This window comes from Podarcis pityusensis (genome assembly GCF_964106645.2).
Source record: "Podarcis pityusensis genome assembly, chromosome: 10".
NCBI classification, from domain to species: Eukaryota; Metazoa; Chordata; class Lepidosauria; order Squamata; family Lacertidae; genus Podarcis; species Podarcis pityusensis.
Genome location: NC_138035.1, coordinates 54,110,198 through 54,137,651, shown reverse-complemented (window position 1 = coordinate 54,137,651; position 27,454 = coordinate 54,110,198). Strand labels below are relative to the sequence as shown.

Below are 27,454 nucleotides of genomic sequence, written 5' to 3'. Positions count from 1 at the left end.
TATATTTTATATAGATTATATCCATATCCATACACACACACACACACACACAAAAAGTATATTATATATACTAAAAGTATGCAAAGTATTTGCAATCATGATTATACCTTGAACTAAAAGTATGCACCTTTAATTTCTGGATAAGTGTTTCATTAAATTAGATTTGAGCTTTGAATCCCTTGAGACTTGCAGAAGGCACTTCCACTTTCAGGATGATTTTCCCAGTATGATGAGGTCATACCCATCAAGGTTAGTAGCCACTGATAGCTTTATCCTCCATGAATTTGTCTGATCCTCTTTTAAAGCCATCCAGGTTGGTGACTGCCAGTGCCTCTTGTTGGAATGAATTCCATAGGTTAGCTATGCAATTAGGTCAGGGATGGGCCCAATGCCACCATGCAATTGCCATGTGGTTGGCTTGGCCTCCTTCCCCTGGTAGTAGAAAACACTTTTCTTCTTTTTCTCTTCCATTTTCACATCTGAGGTGCTGAATCTCAGAATGGCTTAAGAAATGGCACCGTCTCTTGTGACATTATATATAAGATCATTAGTTATAGCTGTCTAACTTGCACAAGGAGATCTCCCTTGGGACTTATGTGATGATCAAAGACTTGGTGAACAATCTGACAAGTAAAGGCACAAGAGCATTTTAACTGCAGCTTACAAGTCCCCAAAGCTTACTGGCTTCCTCTGCTCATAGTATCTTGTCCAGAAATGGGTGTATAGAAATGCTCTGAACACAGGAGGGAGGGATGTACTGTAGGCTTGTTTACTTTTAGCTGACCTTCTAAAGTCAGAAAGAGAGGTCTTGGAGAAGACTTCCACAAAGCAAAAACTTCCTTCTCATAGGCACTGGTCAAAATACTCTAAGTTCAAGGCATTCACATTCCACACTGCTGAAAAAATGGTAGTGCCTTAGCAAGGATGACCTTGTACTTACTGGTGCTCACAGAAGACTAATGCAATGACTCAAGGTAAACATCTCTTTTAGTTAGTAACTGAGTGAACTCTAGACAAACTGGATGTTGTTGTGATGCATGTGTACTGCATATGAAACTCAATAAGAATGTACCACTGGACAAGTTATTGTATTTATATATTGTTCTTGTATTTATATGAAAACCAATAAAAATTATTTTGATTGAGGCAAACAAAAAGTAGTCACAAACTCCTTAATGTGAGGGACTTCTCTGGACTTACCGTAGTCACTAAGGAAGCATATTATGAAGTTAAAGTTCTGAAGTTATCCCACCACGACACCCAAAAGGGGATGTTGGCCGCAAGGAGGTAGTTGTCCAATTCCTCAGGGTCAGGAAGAGGGGTTTTTTTTTAAGAAGGGGGATGTACCTCCACCTCTTTCACAGCTGGTGATACAACCTCCTCACATACCCCTGAAGCCAGATCAGCCAGCCCTTATCAGCCAAGGAGGGCAAGGGTCAAAATGGCATACAGCCCCTTCAATGTCCTAGAAATTGTCTCCTCTCTTTTACACGACAGAAGCTACTTAATAGGGTTTATTGTTGTTGATCTATGCACTGTTTGTTGACACAAGAGTATGAGGTCCAGCGCCGAGGGCCTTCTGGCGGTTCCCTCACTGCGAGAAGCAAAGCTACAGGGAACAAGGCAGAGGGCCTTCTTGGTAGTGGCACCCACCCTGTGGAACGCCCTCCCACCAGATGTCAAAGAGAAAAGTAACTACCAAACTTTTAGAAGACATCGGAAGGCAGCCCTGTTTAGGGAAGCTTTTAATGTTTAATAGGTTATTGTATTTTAGTGTTTTGTTGGAAGCCGCCCAGAGTGGCTGGGGAAACCCAGCCAGATGGGCGGGGTATAAATAAATTATTATTGTTGTTATTATTATTATTATTCATCAAAGCCACATGGAAGATATGAAGGAGTCACATAGCCCACAAGAGGTAGTATCTGAAAACATTGCCTTCATTATCACTTTGAATGTTTAAGAGAATTGTAAAAAACAAAAACAAATAACAAAAACCATTTGGTTTTAGTTGTTCTGGGATCTGGTTGGAGATGAGGAAGCCTGAAGTGGCGTAGCTGGTGGAAGGGGTTTGTGATTGGCTAAATCTCTTATTGATATACAGCCTCAACAATCATGTTGCTGTACAACTACTGCTGCAAGTATGCTTGCTGTTGTACCCCTATAATACTGTTCAGCCTGTACACTGATAATATGTAGATGGTTATATTCCCTCTTTAGAAGAAAACAAAAATCTGGCTATAGAACAGCCATCCCGAAGAGTCACTGCAAGATAAAAGCAAGCAATCAGTTTTAGATGTGGAAAGCATTCAGATATCACAGTCCAGTGCTCAAAAATTTATGGTTCCAGACATTAACAACAGCATAGTAAAGGTATGAGGAGTGTTTGCTCATTCTCGTTTTCAGGTAAAACATATCCGCAAAACAACAACAACCCTTTTTCAGAAGCATTTTGCATGCTACAACCATCTCTTTCACTAACAGTTTCATCAGCAAAATGGCTCAACAAGTTACTTTTATTTTATATATTGATCCTTTCAGGTGTCTGAATCATAGCTGTCAACATTTCCCTTTTTTAAAGGGAAATCCCCTTATTCCGAATAGGATTCCTCACAAGAAAAGGGAAAAGTTGACAGCTTTGGTCTGAATGATGAATGCAAAAGTAACATTATGGGCTCATCTGTAAAAATTTTTTTACAAATTTCTCTAGAACACAGAAGTTCAAAGGGTTGCAGCTGTTTTACACTAAGGGGAGAGCCAATGTGGTGTAGTGGTCCGAGAGCTGGAATAAGACTTGGGAGACCAGGGTTCAAATCCCCATTCAGTTTTTTGGCCTGTCACTGTCTCCCAGCCTAACCTACCTCACAAGGCTATTGTGACAATAAAATGTGGAAAGCCATGTACACCAACTTGAGTTCCTTAGAGAAATGGTGGTATGTAAATAAGTAAAAGTATTCGGATCACCACCACTTCAAACAGCCATTTTCAGTCACGCCCAGTAATGACTCAAGTTCCATTGCATCTATTGATTGGGGTGGTGGGTGTATCCAATGACTATTTTACACACACATATATTCATTACATGATAGTTCTATAGCAGCAATCGGATATGTAATGTGCCCTGCTGAGGATAGTTCCAGTCAGGCATTGTTCTACAAGGACCATAGGATACAATTATACTATTGATTTCCATGGTCGTTTTCAAATTTAAAATAATATGCAAGTATCCACGTGGTAGAGAAAAGCTTGCATAATGCAATAACGCCCCCCACCTCAGCATCGTATGCCATAAGGAATTAATTCTGCGAGTCCCCTTCAAAGCATTGTCTTCAATATGTATTTTCCATATTTAATTTATCATTGCTTTACTAGTTCACTAGGAGAGAGAGAGAGAGCTGCTGCTTTTCAAATTCATTATCCCAGTTGCCTCACAATTTCCCAAATGAAATGATGGTGTGATAGTGTTTCATCATGCTCCCATTTTCTTGGTAATAGTTTTCTCCAAGGAAATGGATGGCTTTTGAATTTATGTTGGTAATGAAGGTACCATTTGCTTACAAACATTTCAGTAAAGCTTTCTTGCTTTCTTTTAGGAGCAAGACCATCTCTTTTCATTCATTGAATTAACTTATTTACTTTCAAGGTCACTTAAAAGGGTTGCAGTGCTCTGGACTGTGTGATATGCCAAATGGAACAATTTGATTCATATGCACTGCTACCTCGTTTTTGAAAGGAAGCAAACATTTTATTTTTTGTAATCAGAGTAAGCTGTGTGAGGAATGATTTTTACCTAGTCCACTAGGTTTAACAAAGTGCTGCCATCTCCCTCTCTCCCCCTTTCTCTTGCTCTCTCTCAATTTGAAAATGTTTTGTGCCCTTGCCTGCGTATTAATTGTTTGTTTTAATTTTTAAAATACCATTCAGGAGTGGCATTTGTCTGAAGCCTTTTTTAAATTTTTCATAACAGCATATGAATAGGATAAAGTGCAGCCACCGTCAATCCTATTAAAATGCTTGTAGACTGTTCTATGCCCCATTGCTAAAAGATGTGGCAAATGGGTTTGCACCTTCACCCTCCACCACTGCAAGGGGGGTGGATAGGCTGCCAGACACCCTTTCTTACGTACTTTGAGGGAAAGCAGCCTCCCTCTGCTCTTTTGCTCCTTTCTTGGAAAACATAGACAATTCAGGCTTTCTTTTTGTGTGCATTTGACTTGTTATAATCAATAACTTCTTTGTAATCTTTCAAACACTTCTGTATTTCTTTGTAGATGTGAACTTTTTGTAATACACAAAGCACATTTATTTATATTGTGTTATATTACACACGTGTGGGTGTATAATATATCTAATATAAATACATATTAGATATATTAGATATAATATAAATATAATATAAATAACGACTCAAATGGGAAAAATCAACCACACCACACGGGCAACAGCAATGGAATCTGAGCCAAGCAAACATCTTCAAACACGAGCTGTGGTTGGAATTCTGCTACAACAGCAGCATCCAAGCCAGACCAGTTTGGAGCAGTTTCACGCAAAGCCATTCTTGGAAGGCCAAAAATTTTAAGACCAGGATTTGCTTTTCTCACATCCCTCCCTTCTTCCCTTCTGTTTTTCCTCTTGCCACGTCTTTTAGGTTGGACAACCAGGGTCAGGGACAGTGTTTTTTTTTAAATGATGTGTAAACTCCTCTTGTAGCATTTGTGGCAGAACAGCAGGGTATTTATTTTGCTTTAAATATATTTCTTCACCACCCTTCACCCAGAGATTCCACAGCCATGTACAAATGCTTTAAAGAAATAAAGAAACATAATTAAGGGTGAAGTTAATAAAGAAGCCTTAGGGACACGGGTGGCACTGTGGGTTAAACCACAGAACCTAGGGCTTGCTGATCAGAAGGTTGGCGGTTCGAATCCCCATGACGGGGTGAGCTCCCGTTGCTCGGTCCCTGCTCCTGCCAAGCTAGCAGTTTGAAAGCATGTCAAAGTGCAAGTAGATAAATAGGTGCCACTCTGGAGGGAAGGTAAACGGCGTTTCCGTGCGCTGCTCTGGTTCACCAGAAGTGGCTTAGTCATGCTGGCCACATGACCCGGAAGTTGTACGCCGGCTCTCTCGGCCAATAAAGCGAGGTGAGCGCCACAACCCCAGAGTCGGCCACGACTGGACCTAATGGTCAGGGGTCCCTTTACCTTTAAATAAAGAAGAAAGAAAGAAAAAGGATAATTGCCTTGCATCACATTGTCCTAGTGCCAATGATACTATATGGGGTGGCACTGGAGAAATGTGAAGTTGGCTTTAACTGCCTTCCCTCTCCATTCTCAGATGGTTATGGTTCCCTTTATTCTTCAAGCTGACCTATCTCATAGGGCAGCTTCTCAGTCAAGGTGTCTGAATGTTGTACACACTCTTCCACAGCCTTTTCAGCTAGGTTTCTTGTCCATCTTTGACCTGCTCGCTCCACGGTGGCTGCTGCACTGACACTTCAAACAGTAGATTCTTAGAAATACTGTGGTGAAAGTTCTATTCAGCAAGGCTGCTCTTCGCTGAGAAGGGAGAATGCTGAACTCCCCTGTAGTTGTCTCTCCCTGTGCCCTTTTCACTATGAAAGAGTCCACCTCCTCTATCAAAAGGGGCCAGTTGTTTAAGGCAGCGGTGCCTTCAAAAAACTTCTACCTGAGCTTTGAAGTCTTCTCTATTTCCGCCTGTCTTTGCCCCTAAAAAAAAGCTTCTCTTCTTTTAAAATAAAATAAAAACCCTAAACTTGGAAGAGTGACGACCGAATATAGATTCCCACAGGCGTTTGCTAGACAGATATATCAGAGTGATTTGTGTCCTGATTTGAGCAAAGCTGTCACTTTATGTATGTAATAAAAAATGTGAGTTGTCAGGAATCTATTTGGAAGTTTTGACTCAAGTTACAGACTTTTAAAAAGAATGTGCTCTGCTGCAGATGAAGGGAAAATACTCTGGCCTTGTTATTGCTGAGGTGGTAAATCTTGGCTATGCCATTTCAAACTTCGGGCGGCTACCATGACGGACTGCTCCTTCATTAAAAGTAATAATGTGCTAATTGTTATTACTGCAGTTACCACTACCATTTTAACCTGGCTGTGATTCCTGGAAGACCTGCTTGCTGCCTTGCAGGCCTTTCCCGCCTGGTCTGAGAGAACTAGACCCTGGATGAGTCCAACTACAAAAGCTGAGGCTGCTGAACTGAATCTTGGGTTGGGGTTTTGTGGAGTATGTGTGTGTGGCTGTTATTTTTGTGTGTATCTTTATTTTGTATTTTATTATTTACAGGTATGTGGAAGTTGCTCAATTTGGTTGCGTACTTTTTGATGTTTTGTTTATTGTTTATGACTTTGGCACTGCCCTTCTTTGGGATTGGGATGTATACTGATCTTCTCCAATCCTCTGGCCACTGCTGAGTTTTCCAAACTTGCTGGCATATTGAGTGTAGCACCTTAACAGCACCATCTTTTAAAATTTTAAATAGTTCAGCTGGAATATCATCACTTCCACTGGCCTTGTTATTAGCAGTGCTTTCTAAGGCCCATTTTATTTCACTCTCCAGGATGTCTGGCTCAAGGTCAGCAATCACACTACCTGGGGTGTATGAGACATCCATATCTTTCTGGTATAATTCTTCTGTGTGTTCTTGCCACCTCTTCTTGATGTCTTCTGCTTCTGTTAGGTCCTTACCACTTTTGTCCTTTATTATGGTAATCTTTGTACGAAATGTTCCTTTCATATCTCCAATTTTCTTGAACAGATCTCTGGTTTTCCCCATTCTACTGTTTTCCTCTATTTCTTTGCATTGTTCATTTAAGAAAGCCCTCTTGTCTCTCCTTGCTATTTTTTGGAAATCTGCGTTCAATTTCCTATATCTTTCACTATCTCCCTCGCATTTTGCTTGCCTTCTCTCTCCCCCTATTTGTAAGGCCTCGTTGGACAGCCACTTTGCTTTCTTGTATTTCCTTTTCATTGGGATAGTTTTTGTTGCTGCATCCTGTATAATGTTACGAGCCTCCAACCATAGTTCTTCAGGCACTCTGTCCACCAAATCTAAATCCTTAAACCTGTTCCTCACTTCCACTGTGTATTCATAAGGGATTTGATTTAGATTGTATCTTACTGGCCCAGTGGTTTTTCCTACTTTCTTCAGTTTAAGCTTGAATTTTGCTCTAAGAAGCTGGTGATCTGAGCCACAATCAGTTCCAGGTCTTGTTTTTGCTGACTGCATAGAGCTTCTCCATCTTTGGCTGCAGATAATATAATCAATCTGATTTTGATGCTGCCCATCTGGTGATGTCCATGTGTAGAGTCGTCTCTTGTGTTGTTGGAAAAGAGTGTTTGTGATGACCAGCTTGTTTTCTTGACAGAACTCTATTAGCCTTTGCCCTGCTTCGTTTTGAACTCCAAGGCCAAACTTGCCAGTTGTTCCTTTTATCTCTTGACTCCCTACTAGTACTACATAACTAGGGACACGCCTGGCGCTGTGGTCTAAACCACAGAGCCTAGGGCTTGCTGATCAGAAGGTTGGCAGTTTGAATCCCTGCGACAGGGTGAGCTCCCATTGCTCGGTCCCTGCTCCTGCCAACCTAGCAGTTCAAAAGCACATCAAAGTGCAAAGTGAAAGTAGATAAATAGTACCGCTCCAGCGGGAAGGTAAACGGCGTTTCCGTGCGCTGCTCTGGTTTGCCAGAAGCGGCTTGGTCATGCTGGCCACATGACCCAGAAGCTGTCTTTGGACAAACGCCGGCTCCCTCGGCCAGTAAAGCGAGATGAGCGCTGCAACCCCAGAGTCGTCCGTGACTGGATTTAACGGTCAGGGGTCCCTTTACCTTTACCTTACTACATAACTACAATTATTGGGGATTATTGGACTGTCTTTGCTTTTGTTTTCTGTTTTTTTATATTGTGATTTAATAATGTGAATTGCCCTGAGATCTATGCGTATAGGGAGGTATATAAATTTAATAAATAATAATAAAATAAATACGTACTTTAAAGATATGTTGTAAACTGCCTTGAGCATGGTTTTAACTTTGGGAAGGCAGCATATCAATAAAATGCTTGCTTGCTTGATTATCCAAGAAAAGGTGTACCTATTTTCCAGGGACTATCTGTCTCAAAAGGCACATGGTATTAGTTCAAGATGAGCATCTCAATGCAGAAGCATCTGTACATTTAGATTCACACTGGGGCCTGCATTGGCTATATGCTCAGAAGCCTGCTTCACTGCACAAATCTCTCTTGCCAGAGACTTGGGCAAAACCCAGAGGCAATTCAAATAACTGCTGAATGCATGGCTAGCTATTCATTTTCTGCCGAAATTGACAGCCCTTCCAAGTGTCCCTATTTTCCAGGGACAAACCCAGATTTACAGAAGCCGTCCCAATTTCTGATTTGATCCCAGGATGTCCCACTTTTCTTTAGGACGTCCTTAATTTCATCAGCAAAATGGAGGGCATGGGAGAATATCCCTGTTTTCATTGGAGAAATATTGCAGGGTATGGAATTATGCAACCCCCAAGCCAAAGAGATAAGTAACTCTACAACCTTTAGAAGACATCTGAAGGCAGACCTTCAGGGAAGTTTTTTAATGTTTACTCTTTTATTACGTTTTTTATATGTTGGAATCCACCCAGAGCGGCTGGGGCAACCCAGTTAGATGGGCAGGCTATAAATAAGCAAATTATTATTGTTATTGAATAGGATGTCCCTATTTTCATGGGAGGAATGTTGGAGGGTGTGGGTCAGGCTGCCTTTTTTGCAACTTGCCCAGTATCACCTAGTTAGCACCTTGGCAAAGCAGGGATTAGTGAACAGAGTTCTTTTCGGTCTAAGCCAAACAGTTTGTACTATACTATACTGCAGTGGCTCTCAGCCTTAATAGACTTTTCAATTTTTCTACAGGAAATGGAAAACATCCACCGTACCGCTTTCTGGAAAAGCAGAAAAGAAAAAACATTTCAAGGAGTATGGAATGTTGAGCACAAATAAATGCATTGCTTATAGGTTGGCAGTGTGTTTGTCACATTTCCCAGCAAACCAAGATTCTTAAGGTACTCTCAGCAAATCAGTATTCCAATACGGTCAGCTTTGATTTACTAGCAAAACAAAGCAATATGCCAAGGCGCCAGCCCTACCGGATAAATCACAGCAATATTTGTCCACAATAAGCAGAACAGTTCCTGTTGCAGCACAAAGAACGGTTTAACCATGAGATATTTTATGAGGCTGTCAGGCAAACAAACTGGTACATGGAATCTGTTAGATATTTATATCTTCAGTTGTTGACAATGTGTCTGTCTTAGTTACCCCTATCTTCTGTGGCTGTGCCTATGATAAATAGCAGATTAGTAGATGTGTGAGAATGTTTTAGGCTCCATTTATATGCTATAGACATGACAGATCAGCAGTTTATTCCATGTTTCTATTTTGGCTAGAGAACTGGAATTAAGGAGGGGGGACAACTGGGCAAACAATTCCACAAGGAGTCAAAACTAAGTAAGATGAAGAGAGTTTAATTCCTCTGACCATGAAATACAGAAAGCTGGATCTCATGCAGCATTTGATTCCCATTATATGAAATCGAATGCAAATTGCACTCTGCTTTTGTTTTATTCAGCTGTAATGAAACAATAATACCGTATTTACTCAAGTCTAATGTGCCATCAAATCTAATGTACACCTCCATTTTTAAAACCTTGAAACCAAAAAAAAGTATTTGCTGGCGAATGTAAATGTGCTATCGAATCTAATGCACACCTTAATTTCCGCAATGTAATTTGGCCAAAAATGGTGAGCATTGTTGTTGTTCAGTCGTGTCCTACGCTTCGTGACCCCATAGACTAGAGCACGCCAGGCACTCCCGTCTTCCACTGCCTCCCGCAGTTTGGTCAAACTCATGCTGGTAGCTTCGAGAACACTATCCAGCCATCTCATCCTCTGTCGTCCCCTTCTCCTTGTGCCCTCCATCTTTCCCAACATCAGGGTCTTTTCCAGGGAGTCTTCTCTTCTCATGAGGTGGCCAAAGTATTGGAGCCTCAGCTTAGAGTCAAGTAAATACAGTATTAATTAAAAATAGATTAGTAAAAATAAAATACTTGAAATACTAGTAGTATTTCATACCAAATGTTCCTCAGGAATTCTAAAAGCTTCAGTCTGCCAGTCTTGATTCAAAATGGCATCCAATTGTATACAAACTTAGATGAAAATCTGCTTTTTGATATTAGGAACTATCATGAAAAAATTGGTTCAGTATCTTGAGAGGTGTCCAAATGCACAGGGAACAGACAATTTTTCAAAATATATAGCAGTTTCCATCTTTTTATGATTGGGCATGCCAGCCAGTTAGAGGTTCTTTACCAGGTAAGTTTTCATTTCTTTATCCCTCTAGAATTTCAGGCAAATCGTCTCATGTTGATTTATAGAAAACTCGGGTCTGTACTGGTTATCTTTTTTCAGCTAGCTGTCTTACCATTATAATTTCCCTCTTAAAAAATATTTTTATCACCTGCCACAAATATCTATCTCTACAGTGTTATGCCTCTGCTAATGGTGAGATTATACATTCATTCCAGAAAAATAATATTTTTTAAAAAGAGGCTGTACTCGCAGATTATGGAGAACTTGACAACTACAAGGTACACGCAAGCCAAGGGCCCCCAGGGGTCTACATACCACCTACAATGTACATTTACAAATGGTAGTGCCTCTATTCTTTAGCATGGCAACTACATTATCCCAATGTCAACTGTGGCCAGTAAAACTGCAGCTACATAACGTAAGCATCATTCTGGATCTTCAGCAAGATTGATGTTCAATCTCCTAACCTAAGATTGGATAGGTGTAAATGGATGCCCATTCCCTATAATTCACAAGCACATCCTAGATACAAATGTGAGGTGTAATCTCACTTGTGTGTATTAATGATTAGGTGTGAGTCCATTTTTAGATGAACCTATCTAGTCTTCTTCTGATCTGAAGATTTTGCTTTATCCCAACTAGACTCTCCTGGAAAGCCCTCCAAGTGTCCCTATCTTCCAGGGACAGTCCCAGATTTACAGAAGCCATGGAATGTCCCACTTTTCTTTAGGATGTCCCTTGCAAGAAGCCAAGTTACAGGGTACCAGGCAGAGGGCCTTCTCGGTAGTGGCACCCGCGCTGTGGAACGCCCTCCCACCAGATGTCAAAGAGAACAACAACTACCAGACTTTTAGAAGACATCTGAAGGCAGCCCTGTTTAGGGAAGCTTTTAATGTTTGATGCATCACTGTATTTTAATATTGTGTTGGAAGCTGCCCAGAGTTTATTATTTATAAATAAATTATTATTATTATTATTATTATTATTATTATTATCATCAGAGAAATGTTGAAGGATATGAAAGGCCAGGGATTGAACCTCAGACTGTTTGCATGCTAAATATGTGTTCAACCATTTAGCTGCAGCCCTTCTCCTATACACAACACTTTGTGCAACACTTTACCACCTTGCCTGTAACCAATAACTTGAGAATTATTGGGTAGTTTAAAAAATTGTTAAAAACAGTTGATGTTCTGGCAATACTAATGCAATGCCAATGCCTGATATGGAACAAGCACTTTAAAGATAACTATTAACGGCCCCCAGTTTGATTAATGGGATTTCCTCTGTTTGGGCCTTTATCTGCAGCCGTTTCTGCCTTTCTTTCTCATATCTACTGGAGATTAAATCATGTCTCTTGGGTGCCATACTGGCTTGCATTGATTGTGACATATTATATCCTATCGTTTGTTCTTTATAGTAGGCCTGAATGACAAATGCATCCTTGGCCCCACACATATTGGCTTGCTCTGCGGAAGATGGACTATTCTGTGAGATGCTGGGGGGATGGTTCGCTGTTAGTCCCTTTAAAATTCAGAAAACAACAGCACAATAGTGAGTAAGAAGCACATTGTGCTTCCATTTGTAACCATGAAGATTGTCGGTCATAAACTTGAGCAATTGCTCTGAGGCGAGTCAAAGAACAGAGTCGTAAAGTTATCAAATGCATTCCTTAAATGAGGGGAAATGAGCGAATGCAAAAAGTTGCTGGGATCCGTTTGCAGGACTTCTGTTTTTAAATGGTGTTCAGCTGCAAAAGAAATGTTTCATATGGGCATAATTTTCAGCATAGGAGCACCACGGTTCATTGCACAGCTCAATAATATTCCCACATGGCGTTAAGGCATAGAACGAAGTTCAGCTACGGCAAGGATAAGAAAATTGTGGCCCTCCAGATATTGCTGTACTAATTCCTCCTATCAGTCTCAGCAGCATGATTAGGGGTCAGGAATGATGGAGCTTGCTCCTCCAGATGCTCAGTTCATTCAACATGCATCCTGATTTGCTTGCACAAAGCTTATGCAATGGTTTGACTAGGTCCAGTCTTTACTGAGCATGCATTCCGATTTGTGTATGGGGTGGTTATATGGCAATGAGCATTCATCCTGATGTGCTTGCAGAGTGCTTGCACTTCTTCCCATTCATCATTTGTTCATCCGTGTGAAGAAGTCTGTTGCGTTGATAAATAACGGCAGACAAAGAGATGTTTGTTTCAGAGCTTGCGTGTGATTGAGCCAGATGAGATCAGAGAGTGTGCGTCTCTGTGTGTGTGTGTCTGTGTGTCTGTGTGTCTGTGTGTCTCCCTCTGGCCCCACAGCTTCTCTCTTTTATTCAAAGTTAAAAAGCATGGCCACGATATGCTTGCGGCTGATTGGTTAAAAGTAAACAAAGAAACTGAATTCTTATTGGATTACATATATGTAAGGCGGGCTTACATAGGTTCATCAATCTTTGGTACATGAAAGAAAATATGCAAGAGCTGCACTTAGACAGGTATATAAGCTCTTAATCCACTTATGACTAAAATTGATTATAATATGACTAAGGCAATTACTGATATTATGATCATATATAAACTCACATAATTATTTATACATTGAGGATTAACATATCATTGTGAACTTAACGTGAACTAAAATAAAAAAGTGGTATGCAAGGAATGGAATGTAGGGATTTGTGTGCCAGGGACAGGCTTGCGCCTTGTGCGTGAAGGAGAGAAGCGTGTCTGATTATAAGAAGCTAGAAATAGTTCCCAGAATGCAAGAGGAAAGAGAACCAATGTTTTTCTATACTGGCACATAAGAATAACATGTCTACATCTCCTCCTTTCTTTTCTTCTTTGCGAGATAGGGCAACTGGGTGAATAAAGCAACAATACTTCCGGATTAGTGGTTTGCCAACAAATGCCGGAAATAATACTGCTAGGGTTGATGGGGCAACAGTACTTCAAGATTAGTGGTTTGCCAACGAATCTCAAAATAATCCTACCCACATCTCCCCTTTTTGTTTTTAATTTTCTTACCGGTGGCGTTGCCATTTCGCATAATAGGCTGCAAGAAGTGCACTAGGTGGTTGAGGAGGAGAAAAAAGGCGTGAAAAAAGACTTGTAAGGCTAGGAATGCATTGGAAAAAACAACAAAACAATATTAATATACATACAATAATAATGGCATAATAAAAAAGACTACGAAGCCAATTGAGATCAGGGAGCCATGCAGTGGACCATAAGGAAAAGGAGTCCCAGAGACCAGAAAATCCGACATCCTTTTTTATGTGGTGAGTAAGATTTTGCAAATGAGAAATTTGTCTTTGAACGGCCTTAGAATTGTCAGTGATGTTGAAACAGCACATGTCTTCGACCTGTTCGCAACCATAATGATGAAGCATGAGTAGGTAGTCAATAGCAGATTTTGTAAAAGTCCATAGTGGAGTTTTGTAAAAGTCCATTATGTAATTCACTCTGTTCTTTATTCAAAAGGTGAAGGACTTGAGAAGTAAAGTTCAGGGTTTTTTCTGCATAACAAACTAAAGAATTAATATTTGCACTATTACGTACAGCCAAGCCAGGAACACCTAGGAGAGAAACAGCTAAAGAGACGTATTCTCAGACCTACTAGAAGAGAGACAAAAGCTTCACAATCATTAGTCAATTCAGTAGAGCATCGATATCTAGAGCGGGATAAATGATGCTTCTTGGGTAAAATGATGGTCAAACGACTTAAACAACAAGGTGTGCCATGGCTGATGTTTGCTGGAATGTAATTAAACGTATAGCCAGGACACGACCTGAAGATTTCCAGTTGAGGGGAAGTGCAAGCTTACTCATTAAATTGAATGGTTGCTTCTAATTGTTGTAATAAATCTCTTCCCCACAAGTTGAGGTGGATTTTGAGCACACAGGGCTGGATGTAAGCAATGGTTTCAGAGCTGTCAGGCAGAGAAACAGGCAGCCACTGTGCGCTTTTGCAAGAAGTCTGGTTGCCTCCCACACCCCACACTTCAGGAGAAGATTCAAGGGGCCATGTGGGATCCCAAAATTTACTTGAAATGACAGAAACATCCGCGCCAGTGTCTATCAGACCCTCTAATAGTTTTCCATTAATTTTATACTTACGAAGGAGTTTTTCTCTTCCAATACGTTGGGTTACAGCTAGAAGCTGTGGGGAAAAAGATGAAGAGAGCTTGTGCAGATTAGTATCAATAACAGAAACAGTATCAGGTGGAGAAGGCAGCATCACCAATTGTGCCCAAGATTCACCTTTTGTTAACTGCATGGGCATATGGCTCCAAAATTGGACCATGATTGTGCCCACATAGTCAGGAGGTAGGACACCTGGGATGATCTGTATGCCTTGTTTTGCCGCAGAAAATTTAGGTAAAATTAAACCTGTGAGGTTAGAAGGAAGTGGACCTGCCATTTGGCTGGCCATGATTATGATTTCACCAGGTAACGCAGTGCTTTTGGTCTCTTGATTAATCAAATCAATAGCAAATTCAAAAGGCACATTTTTAGAAACTTTTGCAGCAGCAGAAACTAAAGGCTGACAACTCTCTATTCTTTGGGGCCCGAGAGTCTGGGCCCAATGAAGTTTCCCTGAGACCTACATTGATTTGCCCAATGATAGCCTTTCCCACACTTTGGGCATTTTTTGGAAGGTCTAGCCTTAGAGGCAGCACCATCCTTGTGTGCCCCCCCACCAGGGGCTCTGCATTGCTTGGCAAAATGGCCTGGGCGTTTACAATTGAAGCAATTACCTGTTGGTTTTACGGAAGCCTGAATTGCAGTAGCAAGCAATGACATAGCATGTGACTGACTTCCTATTTCCGAACACGATTGTATCATATCTGCAAGACTAAATTTTGAACGGCATGTGACAGATTGTAACACTTTCTGACAGTCCGTGTTCGCATTTTGAAATGCCAACTTTTTCAACAACTCATCCTGAGCTACTTCATTGTCTATTTGTCTAGAGATAGATTCTTTCAATCTATCTACAAATTGATGATATGGTTCTGAATGCTGTTGTTTAACATTTACAAAGGAACTCAGAGGCTGTCCTGTAACAGGAATTTTGCGGAATGCACGCTGCACGCAAGTTGCAGTGCGCTGAAAGTGTGAAGGTGACAACAGGGCTTGGGTAGCCAAAGTATCAAATGGTGCAGAACCAAAAAGTTGACTGGCTGTATGCATTGGATCTGCTAAAGCTATGGCAGCATGTTTGAATTCATTTTCAAATACAACAAATTGTGCTGGAGATAGCATCATGCGCATCAAATCTCTCCAGTCAAAAGCTGTCATCGTATAAGATGAAGCAATTCCCTCTAACATTCCCATAACATAAGAAGATTTCAGACCTGAATCAGAAATGGCTTTTCTAAAATCTTTCATTACAGCATAAGGCAACTTTTCATGGTAAACCTGCAACTGATTTCCTCCAGGGACATTTTGATAAGTGAGGGGAAAAATTAATGGCATTTCACCAGCCCACGCAGATTTTTCGTCCAAGGAAAGAAGCCCATTCTGCTTAGCTTGTAACAGCCCTGCATGGACAGCTCCGTACTGAGGTAGCAGACAAGCATGCTCAGAAGGGAGGGGGGAGGGAAGAGAAGCATGCTGATTCACAGCTTGTACAGAGACAGACTGAGAAGCAGGCACAGTGGGGGGATAAAGGGGGGTAGGTGAAATCTGAGACGGAGGAACTGCAAGAGAAGGGAGATTTTGGCTGGGTGATGAAAGAGACAAAGGAGGCAGAATCTGTGGGTATGGTGGGGGGGGGGGTTTCTGCAGTTACCAGTAATGGAGAAACTGAGGGAGAAAACAGTTCTAATTTTGCTATTGCATTTGCGCATTTTTGCCATGTGAGTAGGCAGTTAATTGGAGCCCTTGGCTCAGAGAAAAGAGTTTTCCCTATCTTCTCCCATGTGCTAATTTGTAATGATCCTTCGTCTGAATAAAAGGGGCATTGATATTTAATTTCCAGTAATAGCTGTTCAATCTCTTTTAAAGAAATTTGAACTTTGTCTACAGTCTGTTTTACGAGCGAGTAAAGTTCTTTTGCATGAGCCATTTGCACCTTGCTTAAATCCCCTCCCATACTAACGAAATAAGCTTGAGACTTTTATCCTAGTCGGGTTAAGTATGAGGGATGCAGGCTCTAAAGGGATCTGGCAACTTACCCTTCTTCAGTATCACGTCAGGGGTCACCAGATGTTGCGTTGATAAATAACGGCAGACAAAGAGATGTTTGTTTCAGAGCTTGCGTGTGATTGAGCCAGATGAGATCAGAGAGTGTGCGTCTCTGTGTGTGTGTCTGTGTGTGTGTCTGTGTGTCTGTGTGTCTGTGTGTCTGTGTGTCTCCCTCTGGCCCCACAGCTTCTCTCTTTTATTCAAAGTTAAAAAGCATGGCCACGATATGCTTGCGGCTGATTGGTTAAAAGTAAACAAAGAAACTGAATTCTTATTGGATTACATATATGTAAGGCGGGCTTACATAGGTTCATCAATCTTTGGTACATGAAAGAAAATATGCAAGAGCTGCACTTAGACAGGTATATAAGCTCTTAATCCACTTATGACTAAAATTGATTATAATATGACTAAGGCAATTACTGATATTATGATCATATATAAACTCACATAATTATTTATACATTGAGGATTAACATATCATTGTGAACTTAACGTGAACTAAAATAAAAAAGTGGTATGCAAGGAATGGAATGTAGGGATTTGTGTGCCAGGGACAGGCTTGCGCCTTGTGCGTGAAGGAGAGAAGCGTGTCTGATTATAAGAAGCTAGAAATAGTTCCCAGAATGCAAGAGGAAAGAGAACCAATGTTTTTCTATACTGGCACATAAGAATAACATGTCTACAGAAGTCACCTTACCTCTTTTTTCTTTTAAACTTCCCCCTCCCACAGAGCCATGTGCAGGTCTGCAGCAGAGGCTTCTGAGGCAGGAAGGCCTCTCTTTAAGCAAAGCTCTTCACACTGGTAGAGAGACACCTCTGCTCCTTCCCAACCCCTTCTGTTATGTACTGAGTTGAATAGGATCCAAAATGCAGCAGTCTGGTCCTACAACAATAGGATTCAGAATGCAGCAGTCTGATTGGCCCTAGAACAATAGGATTCAGAATGCAGCAGTCTGATTGGCCCTAGAACAATAGGATTCAGAATGCAGCAGTCTCATTGGTCCACAGGAGCCACCCAATCCAGCTCCAGGTGGAAGTGAATCCGCAACCTGATTGGCCTACAGGTGAATCCCGGAATTAGCCAATCACGTGCGGCCCATTGTGTAAATAATGTATATAATGCAGACATTCTGGGGGAACTTCCATTCCTCCTCACCACTATGAGCTGAGCAAAGAGCATGAAATCCACTCTCGACTCTGAGTATATTTCACCTTCCATATGGTTAGTCTACAGTTTAGGATTAAATGGTCTGATGCAATTCAGCATTAATGCCCCAGCAGAACAAGAAGCAACAATAGGGAACAGAGGTGCTGAGTTCCGCGCAACATGGGGGGGGGGCTCGTCATGTGCACGTGATGTCTCACGTGTGACACACATGTGTGACATCGCATGCATTGGGAGGAGACTGCAAGAAGAGGCTCTCCGCCACCACAGGGAGCCCATCTCATAATTGGGGGGCTCAGACTGTCCCCACATACTTTGCGAGGGGGGGGGCTAAGCTGTCCTCAGACCAATAGAGTTGGCACCTATGATAGGGAAGAACCTACAAACAGGAAACTATTATTCAATGTTTCAGGGGATTTTTCCTGAAAAGGACTTACTTGTTAGTAAACACAACAGATGGATCTCAGCCATGGAGAAGGGGATTGCTGGACAAGATAGCACTTTGTTAAGCACCGTGTGAATTTTCCATTCCAACTCTACTTTATCTAATGGGAAAGCAAAGCCTCAGCGACAGTAAAGGCAGCTGTTGTGGGAGCAAGCAAAGTTATGCTTTTTCTTTTCAGATCGAAGGACAACTCAATTTTAACCATCATTTTTTACTTCCATACAGATAGTTTTAAGTCTATATAATGCCAAACTTGGTGTCCATTAAATTAGAGTGTATAATGCGTAGTGAAATAAATCTAGAGATTCAAGAAGGCATGTATTTTGAGCCACATAAACCTCAACTGGAGCAACATGACATAGACAAATAGGCTGCCTAATAGAATGTTTACTGTTTGATTGGAGGTGAAGTACGATAAAGTGAACAGAGGAAAGGACTCCATAAGCTTTATCTCCATAACAACTGAGAGGAGAACAATTATTAAAGAGCACAAAGAAACACCTTCACAAAGCAGGCTTTAACCTTCAAGCAAAGAGGAGTGACATAACAAAATGCTGATAATGTCTAAATAAAAGAATGTAGGAAGCCAAGCAAAGGGAGGCGGGGGATATTCCTAGACATCTATGCCTCTTTCCTGAGATGCTGCCAGCACAGAAATTGCTGCTGTTGTTGTTAATTTTATCACCCACCCTCCACCAGCAGACCCCAGAGCAGGTTGCAACAATTTAAAAATCCAGTATTAAAATCAATTAAAACAAATTACAGCCACAGGAATTGTGCGGGACCTGGAGAGAGATGCTTGTGTTCATACCACCCATGGCATTGTACAACGTAACAATTTTTTGATGCAATGTTGTCTTAGAAATAGTAGATATTCCAGAGTTTTCTGATTTCTGTTTTCCTAGTTTCTCAGTTTAATATGAATACTGATCCGAAAAATTTGCACTCATAGGTTCAATGCAGTAATAAAACAACATAATGGCTTGTGAACTGTGCTTGCTAAACTATAGATTTTTATTGTTGTTGTTTTAGATTGTACGCTTTCGAGGTAAAATTTCTTCCTTTAATTTGTGTGCAGAGCTGTGTACACTGATTAAAAGTTAAAGGTAAAGGTACCCCTGCCCGTACGGGCCAGTCGTGTCCGACTCTGGGGTTGTGCGCCCATCTCACTTAAGAGGCCGGGGGCCAGCGCTGTCCGGAGACACTTCCGGGTCACGTGGCCAGCGTGACGAAGCTGCTCTGGCGAGCCGGCACCAGCGCAGCACACGGAAACGCCGTTTACCTTCCCGCTAGAAAGCGGTACCTATTTATCTACTTGCACTTTAGGGGTGCTTTCGAACTGCTAGGTGGGCAGGAGCTGGGACCGAAAGACGGGAGCTCACCCCGCTGCGGGGATTCGAACCGCCGACCGTGCGATCAGCAAGCCCTAGGCGCTGAGGTTTTACCCACAACGCCACCCGCGTCCCTATGTACACTGATAGTGCTCTACAAATAAATGTTAACAATGAGAAAAATGAGGAAAAAATTGCCCTAGATTCCCTTTCATGGGCTCTACGAGGAACACACCCTCCATTCTCCAATAAAATGGCTCCTATCAAGTTTTCCATTTTCACCACACACACACACACACACACACACACTCTGCAACTTTTGAAGGGGAGAGGAAATGGTAGGCTGTATCTGGAGCTAATGCATAGCTACAGAAATGACTTCAAATGCTAACACTTATTTCTGGGATAGATCACAGGCAGAACGCACAACTCCCAGATTCAATCTCTTGGTCAGAGGTCTTAGCATGATGAAGAGATGGTTGAATGAACAAATGTGTGTGTAGACTGTGAGCAGGTACACACACACACTGGGTCAATTACATCTGCAAGAGAAAAACTAACATTCACACAACTAACTGCTCCGTCGCCAACCAGTGGCACGCACTTAGATTAAAGGTTGCAGTGAGAGATCCTTGATAAGCATTTTGATAACAAGATACTGTAAGAGTATTCCTCAGCTTGTGCAGAATATTTTTCATACACCGGTAACCACATCTCACACCCACGCTTCTGGGTTTTCATTTAGAACTGAGTGTGAAGCTGTCAGGAAGCACTGAGTTTTAGCACTGCCCTTTTTGGACATGAACCACTGGAAGGAATTATAGGAATTGGTCAGCGTCAGGGAGCCAGCCAGCAATAAATCACATGGAGTAGGTGAAGTTAACTCTCTATAAGAAGAAACAAGGCCTGCTCAGGGGAGACAGGCCTAATGAGCACAAGCAACTCTTCTCGGTGGGTCTTGAGGCAATTGCAGAGGCTGAAGGTCCCCACCTTCCCACAGCTGCCTAAATCTTCTCCTCCCCCCAGCCCTTCCCAAGCAACTTGAGACTCTGTTAACAGGTCTGTCTTTGCTCCTCCCTCTTCATACCTCTTCTGGTCCTAGGAGACCAGTGGGTAGCTTGTCAAAGCAGAAGGAAGAGACACCCATGCCTTTTCACTAGCCTGACCCATGTCTACCTCTTGACCCTCCTCTCTTGCTTCAGCTTCTGATTCTGGACCTCTCTCTGTCACAGATTCTCCCTGCTCACTAAACCAAGTTACCTCTTCTGCTTCCAAAACCTCCTCCCACCACCATTCCCCTGGCTCTGAGCCTTCTTCCCTTAGGGGTTGCCCAGCTGGTGCCTTCACCATTCCTCTGTGTCCAGCCAGTCCATGACAGTCAGGTGCACAAGGGATTTAAACAAGGGTGGGGAATCTGTTGTTGGACTCTAAATCCTATCATCCATGACTATTGGCCATGCTGGGTGCAGCTGGGGGTCGTTATGGTTGTCCCAACAGCTTCAGGAGAGCCAAAGGTTCCCATGATTCAGAAATTAACCACAGCTGGTAGTTGTGTGGGGGAAACAGATAAGAGTCCTATTGAATCCCCCATTTTTAAAAATCATACTCCCCCCCCCAAGCTGCAGGATATAAAATGCACCAGCAGGAGCAATTATTTACTTCTTCATCGCCGAGTAACAAAACACAGTAAGCACTAAAAAAACCCTCCCTTTGTTTTTTAAAAAAGCCATTTTAATGTATGTGACTTTTGTGCTCCTTCACGAACCATTCAAAATGTCGTTGTCGTTGTTTTTTGCCTCTCCTTCCATTACTTAGCCTTAATGGCGTGTTTTCTTTGTGAAGAGAAGCTACAGCAAAGCATTTCAAAGCCCAGCATAGCTGCTGAAAGAAAACCTTGCAGGCATCCACAGTTAATGGTATTATGTGATGCCATGACTGCTATTGGTCAATAAATGTGTTTCCATATAGAGCTCCTGCACACAGTGAAATCTAATCGCCTCTCACTCCAAAATTCTTGTGTATATGGTATTCTGTATCTTGCTCTCTTTTGGGAATTTCTAATATTCCAGTTAGTGTAGTATTGACCTACAACTAATGAGGTATGTTGCTGAAATAAATGGGGATGCTGTCGATAAGGTACAAGCTCTTGGAGTAAAACTGTATTAGGAAGGTCTGTTTAGACTCCGCATGTAACACAATGACCTAGTGTTAATTTTCACTAAGTCTCACCAAGCAAAAAGACAATCACCACATTACAAAACGATGTGATACTTGCCTAAGCACAGGGAAGCCTAACATTTAAAAACTAATTAGATTCTCTGATCCAGCAAACGTTCACAGGATTGTGCAATGGATACTTTTAAAAATGCAAGATTAAGTTCCCATTACAATCCAATGGTTCCGTTTGCACGGAACGCTAAGACAAACTATGGGTTAGCATGAATGAGCAAGCACGCTTGCGTACATTTGGGAGCTGCAATACTTTATTCTATGTATGTTTTAATGTCCTTGAGAACCTTTATTTGCCTCTTAGTGGAAACAGACACATGCTTGTATGCAATTTTGCCTTATGGATACATTTTCGCAAAGCAGTTTTCATTAATATAATGCATTTTGATCAGTTATTTTTGCAAATAAATGCATTTTTATAACACTTTACCCTAGCATATACATTTTTGTACACATTACTTAGCCGGAGAGGGGCAGTGCAAAAATTGATAACAATTAAATTTAGATGGTTGTGCTTTGGTTCTCTCTCTCTCTCTCTCTCTCTCTCTCTCTCTGTGTGTGTGTGTGTGTGTGAGAATTAGGTATGTTTGCCTTTAAATGGAATTGAATTTCTTCCCTATCCTTATATATAGTTTGTTACAAGCTCTCTTTTTTTCCTGGCAGTCTTTTTCCTCTGGCTGACAAATTAATCATTAGTAAAGTGTTGCAGCAGATGACAAAGATATGGTCAGGTAAAATCTCCCCACCCCCTCTTAACCTGAGTGACCTCACAACCACCAATAGGTGCATCTTGGCAGTGGCAGAACATATGCCCGCACTGCCCAGGGTGGGCGCGCTCCCAAGGGGGGCGTGGCGCAGAGGGTGCCCTCCCAGGCACAGGGTAGCCCTCGGGCTCCCGGAACAGCGTGCGCGCCCTGCAGCTGGGGGCAGAGTGAGCCACTCCCAAGCCTCTCCCAAGCTGTCAAAACGAAGGGGGAAGCGGGGAATGCCACTGGCAAAGTGGCGCAGCTCACCCCCCTTACCCCCCCCGACAGCCCGGGGTAAGCTTGGGAGTTGCAGGCAGGGGGCATGCCAAATGTCAACCCCCCTCAGTGAGGGCACCCGGGGCAGCCCGCCCCCACTGCCCCCCTTGGGGGGGCATCTTGGGGAGCTAAGAGTATTAGTCAGCTTTTCTGCTTGTGGGGTGGATACAGTGAATGGTCATTGGGAACATTTCCTTTTCATGATGAAAAGAGAACAATTTCGATTTAAAGTGGGTGCTGTGTACTACAAGAAAGCCTAATGATACCAAGGGGCAAGATTAATACTATACCATGCCCCCCCATAGGTTGTTAAGTTGGTTTAAAAAGCAACAGAAACACTGGATTCTTTTTTTAAGGGGAATAAAAGATCTCCAGAAATGTTTTCTCTGGCCTTAACTGTTCAGCGGTTGTGATTTCTGCTGCTGAATAATAATCCAGAAATGGAACACCGTTTGCATAAAGGAAGGAACCTGTAAGCAGTTCATGATATATCACATTCTTAATAAATTCTCTCTTTTTCATGGAAGGATCCCAGGTGGCACTGTGCATTTTTCCTGGCTTGATATTTTTAATTAAAAGGACACTATGATTTGGTTGTGAAAATTTGGTCTCTAGTGATGGCTAGGATTAAAAACATTAAAATACATTATGACCACCTTACTAGTTATTCCCAACTCTAATTTCACCAGTCTGCTACACACAACTCAAAGTGTGCTAATAGGCCATGTATGTACAAGACCCTCTTAGTGCACAGTTGTATAGATAAACATAATGCAGGTGATTGTGGATATTATGTGCTGCAATTACTATGATCAAAAATTCCAGAAATAGGTGCCACAATAATCATGGGTGATTTTTGCATGGAACCACTAGTATCCTTAGATGGTATGCATGCCACTATCTGTCTCAAAAGGCTCATGGTATTAGTTCAAGATTAGCATCTCAGTTCAGAAGCATATGTATATTCAGATGCACACCGGGTTCTGCAATGGCTTTGTGCTCAGAAGCTTGCTTCACTGCATAAATCTCTCTTGCCAGAGTGCAAGAAAGTAAAACCCATGGGCAATGCAAATAGTCGCAGAATGCATGGCTAGCCATTCCTTTTCTGCCCAGATTGACAGCCCCTACAAATGTCCTTCTTTTCCAGGGACAGTCCCGGATTTACAGAAGCCGTCCCGGTTTCTGATTTAATCCCGGAGTGTCCCGCTTTTCCTTAGGATGTCCCTATTTTCATCAAAGAAATGTTGGAGGGTATGGATTGAAAATTGGACAAGTCTTGCTTGAAAACTTCCTAGTCAACTAGTCTGAACATTGCTTTTATCAATCAATGTACTGGACGACGTGATAAGGATTATATCTTCTTGAGCTCCCAGCACAACAAGCTTCAGTTCATTCCTTCTAGTTCTCTACCGAGTTATTTTTCCCTAATGGGTTAAACTTGCCAACAAAGGCCCGTATAGTAAAAGCTATGGTTTTCCCAGTAGTGATGTATGGAAGTGAGAGCTGGACCATAAAGAAGGCTGTTCTCCGAAGAATTGATGCTTTTGAATTATGGTGTTGGAGGAGACTCTTGAGAGTCCCATGGACTGCAAGAAGATCAAACCTCTCCATTCTGAAGGAAATCAGTCCTGAGTGCTCACTGGAAGGACAGATCCTGAAGCGGAGGCTCCAATACTTTGGCCACCTCATGAGAAGAGAAGACTCCCTGGAAAAGACCCTGATGCTGGGAAAGATGGAGGGCACAAGGAGAAGGGGATGACAGAGGTTGGACAGTGTTCTCTAAGCTACCAGCATGAGTTTGACCAAACTGTGGAAGGCAGTGGAAGACAGGAGTGCCTGGAGTGCTCTGGTCCATGGGATCACAAAGAGTTGGACACGACTAAACAACTAAACAACAACAATGGGTTAAATAAGCCTATTCATTGGGGTTGCTCTAACAGGATAGAAAATATGCATTCTACCAACCAAGTGCCCAAAAATCACATGAAGTTCCTTCAGTCATGATAATACTAAAAACCAGAGAAAGCTCAACTTTTCCCCCTCTCTCCTAGATTTTGTCCCACATTCTACACACAACTCAGTAATTTAAAAAATGTAGTCTTTTTCTCTGTTTATGGTCTTTATTTGCTTTTCTTCTTCTTTTTGTATTAGTCTGACGCCTATCTGTAGAGAGGCTGATCTTCTTCTTCTTCTTCTTCTTCTTCTTCTTCTCCTCCTCCTCCTCCTCCTCTTCCTCCTCCAAATGTTAATATTCCCTTGCACTGAATTCCTTCCAATCTTACCTTCATTCCTTACAGACAAATACACTATTGCTATAAGTACATATGAAGTGGTATGTTTCCAAAAATACGAAGAAAATACATTTCAACACTGCATTCTTGATTCTTTGAAAGTAATAAGCCAGGAATTTGTTTCACACATATGACCATGGTTTCAGGGTAGTTAAGTGGTGCCCTTATATATGCTAGTGGGACAACGGAATCCACTGAATCCAGGTTTCAGCTCCAATTTTGCTGCTTTATGACTGAGTCTTCAATAATTTCACTTAACTTCATGAAACTATAACTAGAGGAGACTGGTATTTTAATACCATCATTTCATAGATCTCAATGAATCCCTTCCATGGGCTACAGAACTGTGAATTCAACTGCAGGATTGCCTTCATTAATTCTTCATAGCAAAAAAATAAGTGGCGAATCAGTTTGGAGAGCTCTCATTGGCCTAATGCATTCAGTCTTTGCATCCTTCCTCCTTCCTTCTTGTGTATTCCACTTCCCTTAATTTCCGTGTTGCGCTAAACATAATATAGATGGTAAATTAGATTATTAGATTTGTTATTATATTAGATAATATAATGTCAGAGACCGTGCTGAGGAGGGCTGCACTGAGGATGAATGTTGGGAGCCTCCCCCACCCCCTGAATCTTCCCAGGAGCAGGAGGACAGTATAGATTTGGAACACTGGTTTGCAGAGGGACATAGTTCAGAAGGCAGAAGCTGGGAAATACTGGATGGAGAAGAAGCACTGGGAGAGAGAGAATTAATAGAGTCACTGTCTCTGGAAAGCATTCCCCCGCTCTCCCCAAGGTCAAGAAGAGCTCAGAAAGTGGCAGAACAGAAAGCACAGAAAGCACAGTGGTTACAAGCTCCGGTGACAAGATGCGGTAGTGACGGGGGTGACTATGGAGGAAGTGGGTGGAACCCTTAATTGGGAGCACCACCGTTCCTAGGAAGGGGGTTATTTGTTCTCTCACTGTGATCATTAAAATTTCTAACTGGTAAGGAGACTCCTTTTCCTTTGTTCTGCTTATCTACTGCCAAAGGGGGGGGGGGAGTTAATTCCCTGAAGCCTGACATATAATTACAATATATTATAATATAAATGTAATATATAAATGTATATGCATGTATTTATAATATATAAAGATATACTAATAATAAAACTATTAGTAGGGGTAGGAATAACCTCCAAACCCACGGTTTACAAACTGTCCTCAGACTATGGTTTCAAATAATAGTTTATGCTTCAAAACATAAATGTATTTGACAGCACCTTGAGACTAGTTTATAATGAGCTTTTTATTGCAAGTTTTTGTTACAAGCACAAGCTTTTGTGGGCAACAACCTACTTATTCAGATGCTGAGCTGGAACTAGAAAAAGCAAGGTGGCAAAGTCCAAAGTCAGTCTGTTTCCTCTTAATCAGCTTTTCGCATTCCTAAAGGGATGTTAATAGTACAAGTTATTCAGTCAAATTTCTGTAGGAATCCCATTTGGCTGCCTCACAATCACTATGTCTACACAATTTTACCTTCCCAAGAACAATAACAATGAGTGCATGTGCTGCTCTCCTCATGAGAGGTTTTCCCCACCTGCTGTTATCGCTTCCCACTGTGGAAAGATGCACTTTTTAAAATGGCTGCCTGCACCTAATGCTGCAGATAAAGGAACAAAGGAACCAACTGCTTACTTCTCAAAGGTGTTCTAGAATTCCAAGAATTGCTACATTCTAAGGAAGCTTTGTTGACCCAAGAGAGCAGCATTCCAGGGTAAAAGTAGGGGCTACAGGAGGATATGTGGCCATATGAAGTACGGCTACACAAGAGAGTAGCAATGAAAACACATGGTGAGAAAATATGTGTTATATCTATTAAGAAGATTCCATAGGAAGGAAGGAAAGACCAAGCATAGAGCAAAATTAGACTGTAAAATCAGGAAAAGAGCTTTGCACATAAATGTTTTCCCTGGTTAGTCATCAACATCTTGAAGTGTCAGCTGAACATTCATTATTATTTGGAAAATGCAATTACACTAATGGAAGTATTAGCTGTTTTTATAGAACACACTTGAATGTGGGTTTATGTACTTGCCCCCGACATTCTTAGAGTGAAATACTTTGCAGTTACATAAAATAAAAATGGTTTTTCAAACTAGACACAAACTACAAAAAGATGTGGTATGTAAGTTCTACATACGACCAGTAACTTACACAGAATTATCAGTGTTCCGAATATCCCACCTCCCTGTTCAGAACAATTTGAAACATGTTGTTGGTATCTCCATTGTGTAGATTGGCAACTGAGGCATGCATCCCTGTCCCACTACCATGTATGCAGCCTGGCTCACACTGAATTGCCTCTGTACTGCATGTATGAACCAATTCAGCCAGTATGCCAACTCACACAACCAGG

The 27,454-nt window shown here is 41.7% G+C and overlaps 1 long non-coding RNA gene across 1 annotated transcript; it reads right to left on the bottom strand.

Moving 5' to 3' along the window:
* Positions 1 to 24,671: 24,671 nt before the first annotated feature.
* On the bottom strand, positions 24,672 to 26,876 carry LOC308457342. Its single transcript, XR_013976875.1, has 3 exons — positions 26,575 to 26,876; positions 26,395 to 26,481; positions 24,672 to 25,560 (listed from the first exon to the last, which is right to left on the bottom strand). It is a non-coding gene; the product is annotated as an uncharacterized lncRNA (long non-coding RNA).
* Between the last annotated feature and the right edge of the window lie 578 nt (positions 26,877 to 27,454).